The 15,550-nt window shown below is 37.3% G+C and overlaps 1 protein-coding gene across 5 annotated transcripts in view; it reads left to right on the top strand.

Moving 5' to 3' along the window:
• Positions 1-15,550, top strand: part of ZSWIM8 (zinc finger SWIM-type containing 8) — a 56,767-nt gene that overhangs the window by 5,079 nt on the left and 36,138 nt on the right. The gene's annotated exons all lie outside the window — the stretch shown is intronic.

The raw sequence follows: 15,550 nt of genomic DNA, 5'->3' as shown, positions 1-15,550 counted from the left end.
CATACTGTGCTCTTCAGACTCTTGGTATTATTAGGGAAAAATGCTGGTTTCATCCCAAAGTGTGTCCACTCTTTGAGCCTAGCAAAGCTTAAATGGAGACTGTGGTTTGCTGCTGCTTTGTTACTGGCCACTATTGTATTTTTTTTTTCCTGCTTTGTTTGTGCTTCTGCTGTTAAGAGGGAGATTATGGGGTCAATTCACATTTCTGGGAGGTACAGGTGTAATATTTCTTGTTGGTTGTGTTTTCTAATTGAATACAACACATGACAAATCTGTTCTAGCTCAAATATCTATTATAGTATATCCAACTTCATTGGTAAAATGCCAAAACAGTAACTGTTGAGCAAAGGTATTATATGGCTCCCTAGTGAGTTTCTTTATAGAAGCAACAGAATTCTAATGTTGATGAGATCATAAAAGAGGGAAGATAAAAAATAAGCAGCGATCAGCTGTCCAAAGAGCAAAGGTAATGTGAAAGTTAGGGCTTAGCTGCTAGCAGAAGATAAGTTCCTCTATATTTTCTCACCCTAGTAAATGGATTTCACTTACTTTTGTACTCTAATCCATAGTTAGTGATGATGTTGAATTGCTATGGAGGAGAAGCAAAACTTCAAGTTGAGGGACTTAACTGCGTTGAAACAAATACAAGGTGTAAAGGGGACATTGCTTCATTGTTGCTGAAGACACTGCAGAGAAGCTGCATAGACAGTGGTTTTTCAAGACTGGTGGGCATGATTAAGTGCCTGGTGTTGGACCTGGGATGCAGATTTCAGAAGCTGTCTCTAAGAAAAGGTGGTTTCACAATGCATTAATACATCTGTCTTTTGGAAGGTGGGCAAACTGAGAATGATTCTCACACATTTGTCTCTTCATTTGCATTTTTTGAGATAATTGAATGTGTGTATCCTTCTCTTCAGAAATGGCTATTGAAGGAACCACGTCAAGAAGCTATCAGAAAATACATTTTTACTATTGAGATTTTAAATTCCTGCTCCAGTTTTATCTCTCCTGTGGTCTTTTGGCCTTTCCCTTTAGGTAAATTTCTTTTCCGCCTCCAAAAAAGTCTTGCATGTTCTTTGCCTATTTTAATGTCTTGCCTTTCTGTGAGGAAATTTTTCATTTTCTTTTATCTCATCTTCCTGACTTCCATGGATTTTTCTTTTTGTGTTTATTTCTCTTTCCATTCACCTTGTGGAGATCCTCATGTTGTGCAATGATCAGAGATTACAGAGGCTGTATTCGTAAGAGCTTCAGGCTTGCTTTTCCATGGTATGTTTACCTCTGGGGGAGTAAGGATAAGGGTTCAGGTTTGATCTAGACTCTGAATTGTGCTCTGCCTTTGTTTCCTATCCCTTTCTTTATCCCCCCTTTTTCCTGTTGGGGATTTTTTTTCCTTGAGTAGATGAGTTCACAAAGTGATGGGAAGTTTCAAGAAGCCAGGGAGGCTTGTTCAATAGGTACAATTGTGCTCCTAGCTTCATGAATTGTCTTGGGCTCTTGTGCATTCTGTGTTCCCCTTGCTCTGGTTTGGTGTTGCTTCTACTTGTAGTATGGTGAAATGATCTGTATGTTTGAAGACCCCCCCAGTTAAGTGTGATTTAATATGCAAGTTTACATTTTCAGAGTTCCGTTTCAGTTTGAGGAACAGCAACAAATCCATAGCATAACCTATATGCAGAAAAATAGCACCCTCTGTACAATCTGTATTTCTTTAGTGAGGAAGGAAGAAATGAGAGCTGATCAAACTTAGGAAAGTCTGTTTAGAGGTATTAATACAGTCAAAGTAAAAATCATTCAGGATATGTGGGAGCAGAACTTACATGTTGATTTGTGGCCAGACCCCTTTTTTCCGCTCTCTGAAGTCAACCTCTGTTTTGTAGTCTTTTAAACAAACACACAAAACCCCTCTTTTCCTCCCTCCCCCAGCAATACCTTTGAGGGAACAGAAATGGATATCAGTGATTTGAACAGTGTCTCTTATACCGTTATAAACCAGGAGCAAAGAGCATTTCCTCTTAATTATTCTGTGTCCTAGGTAATATATAGTACTTTGTTCTAGAGGAAAAAAGGAATGCACGTTTTCAAAATATGTTTACATACTTTAATGAACTTCTAGAGTAAATGTTTGTCTGTTTAGGATATCAATAATTGATTTGGAAGCTTTTGTTTATTTTTTTGTATGAGAAACTTTACAAAGAGTCAAAACCTATTTATTCTTTGGTTCGTAAAGTTGAATAATTTCTTTAAAATTTCATTGCTCCTTTTAAACCAACAACTTTGTGTATTAGTTATCTAAGTGTAAGACTGTAAAGCAGTTATAAGATTAATATAAAACAGTGTCATGGCTAGAAGTTTTTTTTCCCCCACTTTATTTTAATGCCCTTTATCTGTACTAAGCACTTTCCTCCCTCCTCCTGTTTTGTAAGATCCTTCTAAACTCTCCAGATGTAAAATTCAAAGTACATATGTGTCAACCAGCTAAAATATTGCATTTAGAATTTTATCTTTTTAAATGTTAAACAGCAGTGGTGCGTAATGTACAAAATACTTGAAGTACTGGTTCTAATTTCAAAATACCATATGACACATTTTTAAATTGCCTGCTCTGAAGCTGTGTAGTCTCAAGCAGTTAAGTGTAAGATTACCAATCAGAAAATTCTCATTCTTCTCAGAGATTACGCATTCTTTGATGCATCTTTTCTTCTTTGTTTCCTCTTTATTTCTGGCAAGGCTGTGGGTAGTTGTGTAGCATTTTTAACAGAAAAGACTGTAAGTGATGTCTTTGACCACATTTCCCCACGTGCTTTAAACATTACGGGCAAGACTTGTGGAAACTTTTCTGTTTTGATTATTTTTAGTTCATCTATATTTGCTTCCATACAGCTGGAAACATACTGTTCTTGACAAGAGTGAAACAAAGGAGCTCTGTCAGCTTGTAATATACCTATTAAAATCTTCTGGAATTGTGTATTTTGTGAAAAGTGATACTGTGAAAAGTACCTGGTTTTAATAAAATATTCCTTCTACGATGAACCATTATTAGTGTTTCTAGATTGCCAGAGGAACAAAAGTAAGAAAAATTAAGATGTCAGTATTTACCAGTATCAATTAGGTAAAAGCTGAACATGTTTAAGCTGGAAAAAGCTTGTGATTTTTTTGTATTTACCTAAATCTCTGTTGGTGTGAGAAAAAAATTGGAAGTTAAGACATTCTCTTTCCATTGAAGGAGAAAACCTGAAAGTATTGCAGAGTAGTGTCTTTAAACAAAGTCTTAACATTCTCATTCAGCTGCTGCAAGTAGGGAGACCTGAGTATTATTTCTTGATGTCTCAGTGCTTTTTTGCCTTTCTGCTGTCTTCTAGGTTTATCTTGTGACTGTGAGACAGTAGGGATTTCCAGCTTCTTTTTCTTGTGGGATAAAAATTGGCATGTAAAAGAAAGGGAAAGAATAAATTGATAAGATGGAGGGAGGAAGAAAAATATCTGTCCTCAGAAGAAATCCTGTCCCTTTGTGGGAGAAAAGCTGGATGCTGGAGGGGACAGCATAGTTGACAGAATGAACAAGAGGGACCTCAGAAACCAAAAACTATATAAAAAAGAAGTCTGTCTTTTTTTACAAAAATATAATTATGTTGCATGATAAAAGAAATATTACCCTTAATTTATTTGCAAGCAGTAAGAATTTACAGGGAGGCATCCAGGAGTACTTTTTTCTCCCGGGTTAAGACATTTATGTGGTGACTTAGTGCAGCAGTGGGCAGGGGAACACCTGGGCCACTGATTCTGGCTTCTTCATCTGTTCAGAGAGATGAAAAATGTAAGCAGATGGTCATCATTCTTTGCTATCCAGAAATACTGGAGAATTACATGAGTAATTAATTGATGGAGACCTGAACATGAAAACACCAATGTTTTAAAATGCAGTTAGTATTGCTCCTACCCCTCCAAGCCCCCCACAGATAAACTAGTGGAAAAAGATAATTGTGAATTTTCTGTTCATTAGACTTGAGATCTCTAAAGATGATACTTTGAGCATGTCTCCCCAGTCAGGAGGAAAGAAAAAGTGAGTCGACCTTAAACTGAAGTAGTCAAGATACCATCTAGACTCTTTCTTAGAGATATTCATTAAAATAATGCCTGTGTGCATTAGAGCCATTCTTGATGGCATCTTGTCAGTGTGTGTGAGAAAATGAGATTCTTGGTTGAGGTACAGAAAAGTTTCTGAACCTGTGAATATTGGGCCTTATAGAGTCTGTCCATGTCTTGTTTCAGGTATACTGTTCTCTGCATATATTCCCATTTGCATGACTTTGTGTATCACCAGTTGTGATTCTTAAGACTGATTCTTTAGTATTTTTATTTTCTTTTCCATATCTCTGTACTGGAATTCTTATGTGGTAAAATCACATCTGTCTCATCCTTTGGAGAGTGCAGCAACATGAAGTCTTGTTAATCCGTGCTTGAGGCTAATTGAATAGCTTGATGATGGCTTCAGTGCCCAAGTTCCATGCTTTTAGGAATTGATTACTAAGGTAAAAATACTTGGTCAGGGTTTGACATTGAAGATTCATGGTACTCCTGCAGGTAGAATGTAATTAATAAGTGTACAAATGAAATTACCATTTTTCTGAGAAGCTAATACATTTGGGAAGTCTATAGGGCATCATTTAGCAATTCTCCGGAGTGCTTCACAGTTCCTGTTGTATATTGCATGCAATTTCATTTCTTACCTCATATTTAGGTCAGTCAATGCTGAGATGGGAGGAAAAACAAAGTGTAGCTGGTAAGTTTGTTTACCAGAGCTCTAGGTAAAAATATTTGCAACTTAGCCTTTTATGCAAGTCTTGCAGAGAAGGTTGTATTTGACCTAAAATGTTTCAAAGTTTCATTGACTACTTGCTTGCATTTAAAGCAGTAGTGCATGGGGTCAGCTAAGCTGCTTATCCTTCTCAAGGACAGGGAGCTAGTTTTGTCTGTCTAGTAAATAGTAGGAACTGTATTCTGTGGACTTTTTCAGAAGATGGTTGACTTTGCTTCAGTCTTGGGATGTTGGGGAGATCTTGGGAGATATTACTCGTTTGCCTAGCCAAATTCATGCAATAGATTTCAGTTAATCAGTGCCTCACAGTTTTCCAGGGATGCTTTAGGTATTAATTTTGTTCTGTGAAAATAATAGACATGCTTGCAAGTAACCCTTCCTCTGTAAATGTTCTATAGATGTCTGTTTGCTTCATATGTGCCTTTGTACCCAGTTTTGTTTCTCCCATTTCGCTCTTCCTACAGGTGATGTGAGGAAAATGGAACTGAGTTTATTTCTTGTTAGAAGAGGGACTTTCTCCAGCTGTAGGTTATTAACAAATGATCAGATGAATACTTTAGCTTGAGTGGGAGAAAATGTAAGCACTAGGGGCTGAGGGCTTAAGGCTGGCTGGGTACTGCCAGCAATGGAAGCTTATGTCTGGCAGGAGGGTTTGGGCTGGCTGGGGGCTGCTCTGCTGCACCTTGCAACTGCCGTGGGAGAACCTGGAATTGAAGGATGTTACTGACAGAGCTCTGTGACCTCGTGTAAAGCCATTGAACTGAGGTTAGATTTGGGGAGATTTTTACAAAACCAAAGGAGAGAAAAAGGAGTCAGGTAAGATTTTTTTGGAAAGCATTTATATATTTAACTTCTTTTTACTTGCATTTATGAAATTCATATTTTAACCTCTGTTGGTTTCTAGTTGTTGATATTAAGAGGTGATACATTCTTCTACTTTCTTGCAGTTGTTTAATATTTTTTTTTTACTCTAGAGGTGAGAATGCCTTATCCTTTATTCTTTTCAGACAGTAACTTTCCCATCAGCCTCATGTCATGCTGATACATTCAGTAAATGTAGCTTTTCAGTGTTTACTAGTACATTTGTTCAAAGGGCAAGTGATACTGTTCTGGCATTTATTTAGACATAGGAAAAAAGCTGGTTAGATACTAGTTTTGCATGTTATACTTAAGGATGGTTACTAAGGATAGTGCTGTAGAGAACAGCACAAGAAATAGCAGAGATTGCATGGTGTTTTGTATGACTTCCTTGTGTCTGAAAACATATCAATACTTCTTGATAGAGATTGAGTCTCAGCTGTGGTGAAGACAGACTTTTGATTGATATTCGTGTTCCATAATCTACGTTCAGAAAAATATTCGGTCTCTGTTGGTCTTTGTAGGTTTTTTTTGGGCATAGGCCACTGGAGAGAATTTTAAATGCTGAGCTTTTAAAATTCCTTGTCTGGGGCAGAGTGGGAATAACTGGTAATACTGAGCCTTGCTTTCAGGAGACAGGAGCTGTTTGATTTCTGTGCTCTGAATGCACAATCCTGGTTGTGCAGAATTCTTTCTGCACAGGGTGAGAGAGCAAGGAGTAACAGTGCAGGGGAAATGACTTGCCTGAAGCTAATCTGCTTCATCAGCTGTAGAGTTATTTTGAATGCAAGCTGCCCAATTTGTCATGAAACCTTGGCCAGCACTGGCATGAATGCAGTGTTTTGTAGCACTGTCTGTCTTGCTTTACAAAAATCTGTTGTTTATTTTAGGATTTCTAACAGCTGTCGGTTGCTTGCCCAGGCTGCTCTTTTTATGAAATGAATTTATTTTTTTTAGGGAAGGAAATGGAAAGGTTTGAAATAAGAATTTTCTTGTCTGAATTTTTAGAGGAGATTGTCAAGTTGTGAATGCTGCTTTACCTGCCTAATACTGGTATCAGAGTTTTGGGATCTCAGTCATGTTAGAGTAGAGAGTTGAAAAAAAGGCCATAGAATATTTCAGTTTCATCAACACAGCCTTGTGCAGAATTTCACAGTTATTGCACAGGATTAGCAATAGAATTAAATGGAAAAAACACCTTTCTGGTCTAGATTTGAGTTGTGTCTGAAGAGGTCCTTACATTTTCTCAGAGCAGATGTTTTCTGTGGGTGCACTGTACACCTTTTCAACAAAATCTTAAACCATTAGGCAAAACACAGGTGAGTCGGATCTTAGGACCTCAAGTTAGTGATGGAGGAAAGTGCTGGTGTTTCTGTCCTGAAGTCATGGAACCAAATAATGCATTTTTTTCCCCCCTCCCTCATCAAACGTATTCTTTGTTTCCAAATGTCACTTGTAGCGTTCTACGTTTTCCTTGAACTGTACTTCTGAAGACGTTATTAAGGTGGTCTTCTTTGTAGAGATCTGGTTTCTGATATGGTAAGAATGTTGTTGTTTTGATGCTTTAAGTACATAAGGAAGAGAGTTTTTGTAAGAGAAAAATCTATTTTTCAGCCAGCTGTCCTTCAGAGTGCAAAAAGTTTTTAAACATGCAGCTCTTTAAATTTTTAATTAATTTTTGTGTTAGAAATCTTGGACCTTAAACACACATTGTGCATCTTCTGAATTTTAGTTCTCTGGTCAATTATTGCTTACCTTTGTAAAACCCCACCAGCTTTCTTTTTTCTAGGACTTTTTTGCCTCATGAAGTCAAGTGAAGGTGTTACTGGGAGTTGGCATGATGCTGGAATGCTTAAAAACATTAACTTTAAAAATAACAAGCTAAAGATAAAATAGTTTTAACTCAGTCTAATATTAAAACAGCAGGAGTTGTGCTGAGTGTGGCATTCTTCCTCTGTTAGGTGCTCAGGTTCATTAGCAAAAACTGTTTTGAGGTGCAGTCTCTCTAATTGATGTTAGAACAGTGGTAATGTCATTTCACCACAGATGAGCAAAGTTAAGTCAGTTGATTTTCAGTTGTGGGGTTTTTTTTTAACTCTGTATCCATCCAGAGAGTGAATGTAGAAAACTATAGTGAAATCTTTTGTCAGAAATGTGCAGAAGGGAACTGCAAGCTTTAACAGGTTTAAAACTACTGACACTTGAAAAAAAAAAACCACCCACTTATGCTCTGCAGTCATTAATATTCTGCAATTCTACAGGGTTTGTGTGCAAATAAAATAGAAGTATTGTTTTTTCTGCTATTTTAATGCATATTGAGGCCTGCCTTATAGAAGGAGCTGATTATAGCTTCCTAAACGATCTTTATCTTGGAAGCAGAAGTCATGATGCCAGGACATATGTATATGCCATCAGCCAAATAATATACTTCTCTCATTTTGAAGGGAAATCCAAATCCAGCAACCAAAGATAATTTGAGCCATGAAATATTTTGACTTACATATACGAGTTGCTTGTGATGTAGTGTTAAGCAGTTTTCAGAAATTGAATTCAGATGAAATTTGACTCTACTATGGCTTTTGCTGCAGGTGTCAGATACTTTGTGGGTGAATTTGACACCCCCCTGTGATAAAACGACCCTTTTTGCATTGGGTTAAAAAAAAGTGCCATTCTTAAGATGTTGTGATGTCTGTAATGGAATTTGTGTAGTAATAGTTGCTGCCGTTTGTCAGTTAAGAGTGAAGTTTCCAACTCTGGACTGTAATCTGCCCATCTGGGATCTGTATTTTTAATGGTTTGTGGCTATGAATCTCACCAATCTTATACAGTAAATGCTAATGAAAAATTTATGTTGCTTATTCATCTTTTCAAGTGTTTTGTACATAAAAATGTCATTGTGTGGCTTAGGGCTGATGTAGGCCTCCCCCAAATTCCTTTTGCTTTCAATGTGGTCTTATATCTCTGCATTTGCAACTCATTGACATAACTTTCAATGTCATTTCACTGCTGCAAAATGTTTATGTGATCAGATAGAGTTGCATAACTCTCGCTGAGGAAATAAGAGGTATAAGAACGTCTTGTAAACACAGATCCCATTAGGGTTTTAGTGCTGTTAGTAATGTTGCGGGGGTAGTAGCAATGGAGAAAGGAGACAGATAAAAGCAAAGAAGAGAAGCAGATTTGTTCCTAAATTTGAACAAACCTCAAATTTTTAGTTGAGAGTCCTGCACTATTTACAGGCAGTAAGGCTAACGTGCATATTTAATGAGTGAATTGCATAGACAGAAAAATAAAACCAAATAATCCTGATAGCTTTTTGTTTGGGATTTTTTGTGAACAAATTAGCATACCTGTGATTCAGAGTGACTCTTGCCTTGTTCTCTGGAGCATTTTGCTAATTTGTTGAACACTTAGTTCTTGCTAGGAATATGATTATTAAAAGTGTATATGTGTGTGTATATAAATACTTTCTTCCATGATAAGAATATCACCCTGGTATACAAGCCTCTTGGATAAAAACATATTTTTAGAGTTTTTCCTGTGGCTAATTGCCTGAAATGCTTGATGGTTTCATTACAGTGTCCTGTCCTTGGTGCTTTTGGTAGGTAGTTTATTTAGTTGTGCTTGCTTGTCATGAGTGTGTGGATATTTAAAACATACGGAAACTTTGAGGAAACAAAAGCAAGGGAGCTCTCAGGTCAGACTGTTCTCTCTAGTCTGTGTTCTAAGCAAGCTTGATTAAGAGTAAATCAACAGTAGCATTTGTAGTGTCCTATCTTCATCACCTGATCTCTGTTCTTGTCTTGTCAAACCCTCTTGATCTGTTACAGTTTTGAAAAACGCAGATTAATTCCACCAAAGGCTGTTATTCTCCATTTGTTGTTGCAACTGGCTTTGTGAACGCTGAGGGTGTTTTGCAGGGAATCGGTTTGGAGTGTACAGTACCTGAGAAACAAATAGCTGAAACTTTATTATAGCTTGGTACAGCAAGTATTTCAGTGTGAAGGGGTTGCTTATTTTCTTAAGATTGATGCTACACAAATAGTTGGGGAATCAGGAACCTGTATCTTCACATTAGCTTCTGTAGCCTGTAGAAGAACATCTTCTACTTTTTAGCAATACTGTTGTTTGCTTGGTTTTTCTTACAAGGAACATTGTGGGTTTTTTCCCTTTATACAAAATGGCATGGAATTATTAATCTGAAGCAGGGGAATTGAAAACAGCTAATTGAAGACAGCTGTGAGTCAGTATTTGAATATTGCATTGTACCTTCTGGTTTTCAGATGCTTCATTCTGCCTGTAGTCAAGCTAGACTATGACTGGGTGCAGATGCAGCTCCCTGTGTCCGTTCAGCTGCCAGGCTCTGATGTAGGAGGGTCTTACTTCAGCTTTGGGGTCTTCACCCCTCAGCTTGCCCTTTGGTTTTGTTCCCTTGTGCTGTTTTGGGACAAGAAAGTGGTACCTGTTCTTGGTGTCTGCTCAGTCCTTGTGTCTACTGGGCTGCTCTAAGAGCTCCAGCTGAACTGATGTGTGTTCACTTTGAACATCACCGAGACCCAGCTGTGTGATTTGAAGAGATCATATGCAGCTGAGAGATCTTTTGAAGGCAAATTAATCCCTAATTGTAAGCAACTGGTCTAAATAATGGTCTGAAAGAGGGCATCTTGAGTGAGGTTTTTGTTCATTATCTAGTGTGCTTCTTTGGATGGTGTACTCTCAGCATATGTGTAGCTGATCTGTCTTTTGCTATATGATAGAGCTTCAGAACTGCTCCAGCAGTTCATCTGTGAGCCTTTACAATGGAAATTTCTCAAGCTGTTCAATTTGGTTGCGCTCTTTTATTCAAAATCCTCTTTCCCCTTACTTTGACCCATTTTGGTATGGGTGTTTACAGGTAAATAGTTCAATTGTTTTAAGTGCTTGTATGTTACCTCTCTTTATTTTGTATGGTTAAATTTATGTTGGTTATTTCAGTTGCATTTTTATGTTAAGTATTTAGTTTTCTTCTGGAGCTTGGTGGTTGTGGTTCAGTACCACCATATGTTCCAAGTCCTACAGGCACAGAGTAGCTGAAAAATCTCTTCCACCTAGGTGGAGAACTTTTCCTTTATCTCTTTGAAAACATAACTGTCCTCCTTGTGACTGGACCATGAATTAATTTGATTGTAGTCAGTCTGATTTACTCCCAAAATTGTAATCCCAAGACTATTCAAGGATGCTCTTACTATTCCATCATCTCTATGTATTATGTATTAGTGCATGATAGATGGGCTATGGTTTTTAATAATATTGCCTAAAATTTGGGAAATTTTGTGTAAGTACTCACTACTCATTTCAGAAGTCTGCTTGAAAGCCACAGAACAGCAAGCAGACACAAATGTGTCTTGTGACCCTTACTGCTTATGTAGGCTGCAAGGATATTATTTCAACTCTTCTGATGTTCCCTTTTTGTTGACTTTGTAGGGCTGGGACTTAGCGAGGCAAAATGTTAGTGTGATAGAAAACCAGCTGATGGTGGTATATCTGTGACCCATTTAATCTGTTCTGCTTGTAATTAACACCTCTGAATATGGAACTAAAATTCATGTGCCTCGTAGATGGAGCTTTCCATGAGAAATACCTGTGAAGGAAGAGAAAGTATCTCATTTTCAGACTTTTGCAAAATGCTTCTGGTGCATACCACATGGCTTATCCTCAGTTCAGAGATGGATTTTGTCTATTTTTAATAGACATGTTACTTTTTATAAGATGTTGATTATATGGTAAAATGGAAGAAGAAAAGGAAGTATGAGCAATGGCCTAAATGCCTTGGATATAATTTATTTGAAATAACAAGTACATTGCTAATTAAAAGGTTTATGTTTCATTTTGCAATGTTCACCTTGGGAAACTGTTTTAAAAGTACATTCACAGCATTCACTCTCAAGTATTATGGAGTTAAAGACAAATGTGAAGTTGTCTGATATTTTTTGCCAAGCTTGAGCCCTGAAGAGCTCTATTTCCCTGGCACCTACTTCTTAAAGACATCAACTCAGAATAAATTTCTAGAAAGAAAAAAAAAACCCCAAGAGAATAAACTAAAACCAACAGCAGAATTTTAGAAGGAAATGTACAGAAAACAGTAAGAAAACAAATGTTTTTAAGGAGTTGGTTTAGGTGTGTTATGATTAAGTGCAATGTTTCCTCTGCTTGCCTGTTTGATAATTATCAGCACTTTTTGGATTTTTGTAAAATAGGTTTTGTAACACCCCCCCATACCTCCTTCACCAGTCAAGATTGAACTCTGCATATTTCCTCTTGGTTTTACTGGCCTTCTCAATTTAGCTTTTGATATCAGAGGTGATTCAGTTAATTTTCTTCATCTTGTTTTGTGTGTAGTTATATTACTTTGTTACTCTGTTATATTTAGGACTGAAGCCAGTGAGAAAGGTGAGGGGAAAAGTCAGATGGGGACCAGGGATTACTATAAAATCAAAGCTGTAGACTCCTCTCTGAAAAGATAATGCAGCCTAACATGCTATTTTTCTAAAGTTATATATAGGGAAAGCAATGTGTCCTATCTTTGTACCGTGTCTTTTCTCTTGCTGTGAATTTTGTTCACTTGCATTTGTATTCATTTACTTGTATGTATAGTTTACTTTAAGGATGTGTGTCAAATGAAAGTAACTCAATGGGAATAACCTTATAACAGATAAATTCAGTGTTTAGCCCAGTTGTTTTTTCTTTGTTGTGTTTTAATAGCTCTTTGGTATTCTCATGGTCCCTGTTCTGCTGATTATTCAAGCCATTTCTTCTCTGTTTTTCAGTTACTGTGCTGAAGGAATACTACTAGCTCATTTTGAACATGATCTGTTTTTATGAGTAATTGTTGGCTGCAACTTATTACAGCCTACCCTGTAATAGGAAAGGTTAAGCAACTGCTACACATTCATCTCTGTGTGGTAAGTCCTGCTGGCACAGAAGTTGTTCTGTTAGTGAAAATGCAGGTTTGTGTGCACAGCTTGTGTTGGCTGTTTTGGGGTCAGGTGTTTTGTTGTTGTTGTTCCAGCAGGAATAATTGCATCTATGCTAAAGTTTTAGCTGTTACAAAATGGCTATAAAAATCAAACCTGTAATTCATGTAAAGCAGTAGCAAAAAGCCAGGATAGTCCTCATCAAAGCTGCATGTTCTGTGTGGCAGTAGGAATAAATAATGAGGTGTGATTTATTCAGAATGGTTCAGATATGCTTGATCTTGCATTTTAGGTAGGAGATATAGATTAGATGGCTTCTCAGAATCCCTTCCAGACCTGGGTTTTCTTAATCATTCAACCTGTGAGAATTGTTTCAGGTTGCTTATGCTCTACTTGTGACTCTATTCTTCCAAGACTTGAAATGTACTTTTTGTTCTGCTTGGATCATGTCTGTTTCCCAAGAGCAAATAGGGATTCTTGCTAGATTTGCTCCACAAATTAAAATTATCTTCTCCCTTGGATAATTTTATCTCAAGAATGAATTCACTGCTGTATAATTTTTTTTAATACTAAACTTGAAGTCTTCCTTCCTATACCTATCTTTGCTTTCTCAGCAAAAGCTATGGTGCTTTCTCCTTTACTTTTTTAACAGACTTCCTTTTTACTTCCTGGCTAAAAATATTTGTTATAGAACCTGAGAGTACCTATTATCTGTTTTATTGATAATACCTCTTGATAGAAGTGTGTACGAGTCTATCTACAAGTATGTAAGTATATAAAGTATACTTATATACATGTATATAAATCCACCAACCTAGGATTTGTGTATCCAGAAATAAACTTTTTGAATAGATCTCCTTTTGGGGCTCAGATGACTTTATTTGAAGTCTAGTTTTACCACCAAAGTAGAACTGTCTAGCTGACTTTACAGGAGAAAAAGGGGAAAAGACCCTCTAATGCTGCTCTGAGCCATATTGCAGGTAGGGTTGTCTCACCTTGGCTACATGGGCAACTACCCGCTTGAAACTTGGGGCAGTTTAACTTCTTAATTTTAGCACTTACATGTGTATCAGGGTAGCTACTGTGAATACATTCACCTTGGAGTATTTTCTACTTTTCAGTTAATTTCTACTATTTTTTCCCATCTCTCTTTTTGCTTTAGAACAGTGCATAGTTTAATAAGTAAGACTTGTTTTTTTCCCCTCCAGGTTTTACTGCTTTATTTTGTTTTTACTGCCTTATTCTGAAGATGTCTCAGCTGTGTGCTCTGAGTTATGCCACATAATTGGCCACCTGTTTTTTGCTCATTACTACTAACACAGTAGAGCTGATGAATCAGTTAATGGGTTCAGTGCAAAGTCAGCCTTTCCTTACTTCACTGTGTACAGTTATTAAAATCAAGCTGGCTGACTTGTGCTAGACTTGTGCTAGAGTAGGTGAGGAGGTCTCATGTTGTAGCATTTCTAATCTAACATTCATACCTAGCACCAGATCTTTATAAAAAGAAATGGTAAAAGGGAATACCATTCATGCTGAAGGCTTGCAGCTCTCAAAATAATGTGCAGGTGTTTCAATCAGTACTGAAGTAGTTTTTTGGGCCTTTTACCTTGTAGAGGTTGTTTAGGTGTTAGCTCTTTTCTAGTATTGTATAATGAGATAACTGAATAGAGTACCTCTGTAGAATAACTGCATTTTAAACCATGCAAAATACCTCTCCTTTCATTGCTCAGAGTAATTTCAAGTATGGAAGTGTCTCAATTTGGACTCAATTCTGTGGCATCTACTACTATTGTAGCAGCAGGAATGATATTAATTTGACTATGTTTCACTAATTAAAAACAGTACACTTTTTAGAGACTAATTAAAAGCAGTACATTTTTTAGTGACTTGATGAAAGCTTTCCACCTGTTTTGGTTGACAAAAGTGTAAATGAAATTACTTTTCTGCTATAACCTTGTTTATCTGTTAGCTGTAGAGAAAGGGGCACATCTTTTTGCAATGTGGTTCATTTTGTAATCTGCTTCTGTCACATTTTTGAATGGGATTCTAGCACTGTAAAACAGAGACTGGATCTGTAACATAAAGTAAAAATCACTGGTTGTAGAGAAACAACCCTGATGGTAAAAATTAATTCTGTCTGGGAGAAGGGAATAGTAGCTAATGAATCTAATTTCACTGAAGAAAACCAAACATAAATGTGGTTTTTTGAAAACTGGGGATTTTCCCGTATTTATGTAATCCTTTCATTTGTCAGGTCTGCTCAGTGCTGGGGGAGATGTTGGCTGCTTTGCTGTGTGCATGCACTTTGAAAGCCCTCTCCTTATGCAATTTTTCCCAGCTGTTGGGACTGGAGGGTGTCTCTAGGCAGAGGGTGAGAAAGTGCTTACTGACATCAGGGCTTAAGTTTTCCTTTGATATGCTTCCTGGAGGCTGGTGTGGAGGGAAAGCTGAGGGCCAGATTGGTTTGCATCCTGCCTTCCAGTGGTGTTTTAGAGGCTGGTGAGGGAGGTGAAGGGACTTAACATTGAATATCTGAAACTGAATTAATGAGGGGTTTGGAAGATGGGGGAATGAAGGCTGCTGTAGTGATGGGTCAGGAGGTGATCTCAGTAAAGCAGGGATGTACTTGCAGATAAGACAAGTCTAGCATTTTGTATAAAGTGTAATCTAGGTCAGAGCAAAGCAGAAACATAAGGGTTCTATAGCCTGATGATAAGAAATCTTAATCTACAGGTAAAAACTTAAAATGTGGAGTCAGTTTGGTAGAAAGGTGATGCTTAAATGTATTATATAAAAGCTCTTATTGCCTTCAGTTAAGATCTTCATGAGCCTAGTGTAGTCAGCACTGCACTGACACATGAATTCCCAGTTGCTTCTCTAAAGAACTCCAAGTATAAAGACAGGTATCATATGAAAGATG

This window comes from Parus major, chromosome 6 (genome assembly GCF_001522545.3).
Source record: "Parus major isolate Abel chromosome 6, Parus_major1.1, whole genome shotgun sequence".
NCBI classification, from domain to species: domain Eukaryota; kingdom Metazoa; phylum Chordata; class Aves; order Passeriformes; family Paridae; genus Parus; species Parus major.
The sequence above is the reverse complement of the archived record's forward strand: the minus strand, read 5'-3'. Positions and strand labels throughout refer to the sequence as shown.